This window comes from Anser anser (assembly GCF_964211835.1).
Source record: "Anser anser genome assembly, chromosome: 2".
NCBI classification, from domain to species: domain Eukaryota; kingdom Metazoa; phylum Chordata; class Aves; order Anseriformes; family Anatidae; genus Anser; species Anser anser.
In genome coordinates this window covers 29,436,978-29,442,917 of record NC_139721.1, presented here as the reverse complement: position 1 = coordinate 29,442,917, position 5,940 = coordinate 29,436,978, and the positions used below count along the sequence as shown (strand labels likewise).

The following is a 5,940-nucleotide window of genomic DNA, read 5'->3' as shown; positions in this document are numbered from 1 at the left end:
AGTCAGCGGGTGGTGAGCAAATCCATTGTGCATCAGTTTTTTCGTACACAGTAGAAGTAATAGTACTATTATCATTAGCATTAGTAATTTTTCCTGTCTTAATCAACTGTCTCTGTCTCAACCCACAGGCTTTGTTTTCCTATTCCTCTCCCCCATCCCAGAGAGGGAGGGGGGAGGGTGAGCAAACGGCTGTGTGGTGCTTAGCTGCCTGCCGAGTTAAACCACAACAGCAATGTAGTCACGTAACCAACTTAAAGCCAAAACTTTCAGCCCAGTCCTTGACCTGAATAGTGAGTGAAGATCCGGATCCTGCCATTTATATGTGAGAGTTTATATGCAGCCAAAGTAAATACTATAGTCAGAGGTCATGGGGCTAGATTTTGAAAAGTCCTGCATAAAGAAGAGATCTCAGAAAAGCAAATTTAAAAAACATTAATGTCAAGAAAAGTAATTCTGTTTGCTATATTCTTTATCTGTCATGACTAGACAGATGAAGATCTATGATAGCAATTTTTCCCTTAAGGTCATTTTATTTTTTCTTTTATTTATTTCTTTATTTTTATTTATTAATTTTTTTTAACAGGCTCTGTACTAATTTTCCTCACAGAATGACTCACAGAAATATGACCCTTATGCACCTTTTGCAGCTAATTCATTAGGTCAATTCTAACCACTAAGCCTCTTGTCAGGTTACTTCTATCAGTGATAAGGAGCAATTGACCTTAAAACATTGAAGCCAGGTAGATGAGGCTATTCCACAAGGTCTCTTGGCTCCACACTTGTTAGGTGAAATCTGCCAGGTGTGGATCATTTGACCTTTGCTATATAGGAAGCATGAGGAGTTGGGGGGAATTGCCTCCCCAGGGGAGTTTGAGGCTCAGGTTATCTGGGGTGCTTTTCTACCAGAGTGAAATGGACTCAGTGTTCCCCAGTAGGCTGCTTTTTCTTCATGTTTTTTACCGTCTCTGTGAAATAGTTTTAGAGACTCTATGAGCTAGTTACGTTGGTGGTGCCTTCTCAGGACAGTAAAACCCTGGTGGTACTACTTCACTGTGAAGTAGTTAGGAGGTGACTCAAGTTCAGAAGCTGGCAGGTAAGTGTTCCTGGGTTCTACAGTTGTTTAATGTCGAGGAGTTTGAGTACTTCCTTCACCTTGTCTGTTTTCAGCGAAATTACTTGCATGGATTTGAAGCTTCCTTCCTGGCAGGAGAAGAAGAAAAAAAAAAAAAAACACCACAGAAGCTTAAGTGCATACAGGTAAGCCTGGCTTTGAAGAATGTTCTTAAGTCTGTGTTAAGATTGAACAAAAAGCTGTGTGGAAAAAGGTGCCTTACTGTGAATTCAAATTTTGCCTTGTGATAAGTAGAAACAGATTTGGGTAGATACTGGTGGCATTATCATTACTTTTGCTAAGTGGCAATTGTGAGAATGTGCTGTTCATAAAAGAAATGCTGTTTTCACAATATGCTAGTCAAAAGCCTTTAAATTACTAGAAGTTATAGTTTCAAGGAGATAACTTCTTTCTTTAAAAGAAGTTATTGTTGGCCATCTCCCCTGACCCCTCCATAGACTGGCTCCCTGAAGAAAAAGCGTGAAAGGTGTAATTGTTAATAGCTTCTGAGGCAGGGTCAGGGGAAGATGCGTTTTCCCACGTGTTCACTCTCCCTTTCTTCTCCTCCAGATGAGTTACGGTAGCTTTCCAAAACTTCGACTATACTTGGAATGCTCAGAGCAGCGTGTTCTTATCAGTATGTCTCCTCAATGCACTTGAGGTTTGTTTAAGGTTAAACAAATACTTCAGTGTCATCCAGAGATCGGTGCTGATGCAGGATAGTTATGCGTGGCAAGGAGAGTGGGAGGATATGGGCAGGTACCTAGAGCAGGGCGCACCTCCACTGGAAAGACCATGAGGAATCCGCAATGGATGAAGTGGCTAAACAAGTCTGGCAGTACGAAGACAGTCTTTCCTCTTCCCTACAGGCCTGCATCTCGGTTGTGCAGAAACATTCTGAAGAGCCCGACCAACATAAAGAGAACTAACCTTCCTCCTCACCTGTACAAAGCAATATCTCAGCAATTGGGGGTAAGCCCACTTCTGTGCGAGGAAGACAAGAGAGTGCATACACAGCCTGTGCCAACCTGTGGTCGTACCCTGTGGAACCTACACACACTCGTACCTACACTCACCATACCGACGTGAGTGACCACGGAGAACATATGAGAAAACAGGACGGAAAATCAAACTCGACACTTGAGGCAGGGGTATGTGAGTGGCAAGAAAAAAAAATTGGGGGAAAGGAATTCTATGAGAAACTTCCAACTCCAACTTCAGGTGGGCGGAACCTGGTCCCCAGAGCGCTGGTCCCCAGAGCGCTGGTCCCCAGAGCGCTGGTCCCCAGACTTTTTTTGCTAGGAAGATTATTCAGATGAGCACTCTACCATTTCTTTACCTTTGAGGGTTCTGAAATTGTCCCCTGCTTAAAGGAGTCAGCTCCAGCCTGTTTCGGAAAATAGTTGCTTAGGGCTAAAATCTGAGTTTCTGTTCTGTTACTTGAACATCCAGAGGGACTCATCCTCCTTCCTTCGTTGAGTTCAGTGCTGCCTAGTCTTAAGTTTTTCAGTACTCAAGTCGTGTAGCCCAGACTCTGCGATTTTAGAGGGATTGCGCTCCCCTTACATAATGTGGGAATCCCATTAGTCTGTCTCAAGGGTGAATGGAGTATGGCACTTATAAATCATTGCAGATTGTGTTTATTGTCTATTACCAAGTTATTTAAGGCCATGCAAGTACCTTTTACTCTTTTCTCTTTCCTTTCATTTCTTGTCTTATGACTGAAGATTACATATTCGTTGAAATGTCCTAAAAAAAATTTACTTTTTAATTTTAACAGCTTTTCTTTTTCTCTCTAGCTCTGCCAGTAGCTGACAAGAGAAAAGGACATCTTTATACTTCTCATTCTTGCGAGGTTAGAGGCAGTGCCAATTTAAATGGTGACTGAGGCTCTGCAAAGGTGCAAGTCTATCTTACTCCATCAAATTCAGTGACGCAACCTGAGTTTGCCTTAATTAACTTTCAAGGATTCAACCAATTTAAAGCTTTTGGACAATGACAATTATTTGAAAACTTCATACAGGTTTATTTTCTTCGTTTACATTTGTTTCTTATCTCCATCCCATTCAAAGCAATGAGGACTGGTGTGCTTCTCTCTTCTCTGGAAATTTGCACTAGCAACCAGTGTTAGAATCAGAATCCTGATCTAAGAGTATGATGAAAAATGTTGAGCTCCAAGTTGGAAATTGGAGAGGAAAACATTCACGTATACATAAGAATTGTACTCAAACAGCTGATTACACCTTTTCTTACACCTTAACAGATGCTTACATCTGTTAAGGGGAAGCTTTTTAAACCGGAGAAGCAACAGGTAGTTTTCTACGTTTCCCTGGGGGATAGCGTACTCTTCTGTATTTTGCTTCTATACAAACAGTTCAAAATTTTTAATTTGTGTTGTCAGTCAAACAACCGAACAACCTTGCACGCCATTACATGTTCCCCTCCAGATAGATCAAGCCCTGAATGCAAGATCAGACAAGTAAATAATTCCAACATGTAAAAATTAACTTGTAAATACATTACTTTTTGGCAGGTTTTTTGGCACTTTGTGGGGCTTAACTGTATTTCAGTGAGAAGAATGTCTTCTGGTGTGAACTGAAATTATACCTCTCTCCACGCTGTCTTTGTTCTTATTTTTTTTTGGGGGGGGGGGGGGGGGGCGGAGGGGGCAACATTCCTTGTAGACACCTGAAGGTGTTGCTAAATAATAATAAAATTTAGGCGAAGGAAAAGTTCCTTCTCTGTTGTTGTTGTTCTTGTGTTCTTTTCCATACAGTCTTAAAATGAATCACAGAATTGTAGGGGTTAAAAGGGACCTCGAAAGATCATTGGGTCCAATGCCCCTGCCAAAGCAGGTTCCTTAGGGCAGGCTGCCCAGGTAGGTGTCTAGACGGGCCTTGAATATCTCCAGAGAAGGAGACTCCACAACCTCCCTGGGCAGCCTTTTCCAGTGCTCCATCACCCTCACCGTGGAGAAGTTCTTTCGCAGGTTGGTGCGGAACTTCCTGTGCTCCATTTTGTGGCTGTCACCCCTTGTCCTGTCCCCACAAACCACTGAAAAGAGGTTGGCCAAATCCCTCTGTCTCCCACACCTCAGGTATTTATAAACATGGTTGAGGTCCCCTCTCAGTCGTCTTTTCTGCAGGCTGAACAGTCCCAGGTCTCTCAGCCTTTCTTCATAGGGAAGAAATGAAGGTCCCATTTTCTGGCCCTTGGCAGATTGTAAGCATGCCGGAACCCTTCACATTACGTAGATCATATTTATCTGAAATGATAATAGCATACCTATAGCCTGCTGCAGGCTGAAAAGTAGCCTATGCCTCAGGTACTGTTTCATGCCTTTGCTGTTGTTACTACATCCTTGTAAGTCTTCAAAAGGGAAATGAAATTATCCTATACAGAAGAAACACTATCTAGAAGGAACTTCAGTTGCTAGGGCCTGAATTCTCACTGAAACCGAAGACAGGTATCTTACTGACTTGAAGAAAGAGGCTTTAATCTATCCTGGCTTCTTTACTAATAAAGGAGCTTGAAAGAGACGCGTGTCCTTGTATCTGAAGAGGAGGTGAAGGAACGGCTAGTGCAAGGAACACAAAAATCAGTTGTGCCAGACTGATATGTGGTTGGCTTTGAGCTTGGAGACTGCAACTATCTTCAAACTTCCAGATCTAGAGGAACACTTTGGCTGCAGCCTAAAAGCCCTGTGTACATAAGCTCCCCAAAGCCAGACAATCTTCTTCCCATGACCTGCCAGAAAACAGCTGCCCTGGTTTCAGCTAGGATAGAGTTAATTTTCCTCCTAGTAGCTGGTAGGGTGCTATGTTTTGGATTAGGATGAGAAGAGTGTTGATAACACACTGATGTTTTAGTTGTTGCAGAGCAGTGCTTACACTAAGCCAAGGACTTTTCAGCTCCTCGCTCTGTCCTGCCAGCGGGCAGGCTAGGGGTGCAGCAGGAGCTGGGAGGGGACAGACCCATAGGACAGCTGACCCAAACTGGCCAAAGGGGTATTCCATACCATCTGACATCATGCTAAACAATAGATAGGGGTGGCTGGCCGGGGTGAGAGGGCCGTCTGCTCAGGGATAGGCTGGGCATCGGTCAGCGGGTGGTGAGCAATTGCATTGTGCATCACTTGTTTCGTACACAGTAGTAGTAGTAGTACTATTATCATTAGCATTGGTATTTTTTCCTGTCTTAATAAACTGTCTTTATCTCAACTCACAGGCTTCACTTTCCCGTTTCTCTCCCCCATCCCAGAGAGGTGGGGGGGAGGGTGAGTAAACGTCTGTGTGGTGTTAACTGCTGGCTCAGTTAAACCACAACAGACAGGCTTTAAAAAGGTGATGTGGAATCTGTCTTTCTATGCACATGTACTATAGAGAGAATTATTTCTATTTACAACGTGTGTGGTAGGTTAACTTTGGCTAGCTGCCAGGTGCCTACCAAGCCACGCTCTCACTCCCCTTCCTCAGCAGGACAGGGGGACAAAATACTGTGAAAAAAGATTGTTGAGATAAGGACAGGGAGGTCACTCACTAATTGTTACCATGGGCAAAATGGCCTCAGCTTGGGGAAGATTAATTTGGTTTTATTGTCAATGGAAAATACAGTAGGATAGTGAGAAATAAAAACAAAATTGAAAACACCTGCCCCCAATTCCCCTCTTATACCTGGGCTCAACTTCGGTCTTGATTCTTCTACCTCTTTGCTCCCAAGGCAGCACAGGGGAATGGAAAATGAGGTTACAGTTAATATAATAATTCTTTGTCACTGCTGCTTCTTCTTCCTGACTCTCTTCCCCTGCTACAGCATAGGGTCCCTCCCAA

At 43.2% G+C, this 5,940-nt stretch overlaps 1 long non-coding RNA gene across 1 annotated transcript; it reads left to right on the top strand.

The window, feature by feature from the left end:
• Positions 1–831: 831 nt before the first annotated feature.
• Positions 832–3,672, top strand: LOC310895736. Its single transcript, XR_014580916.1, has 4 exons — positions 832–1,093; positions 1,168–1,257; positions 1,981–2,262; positions 2,911–3,672. It is a non-coding gene; the product is annotated as an uncharacterized lncRNA (long non-coding RNA).
• Positions 3,673–5,940: the final 2,268 nt, after the last annotated feature.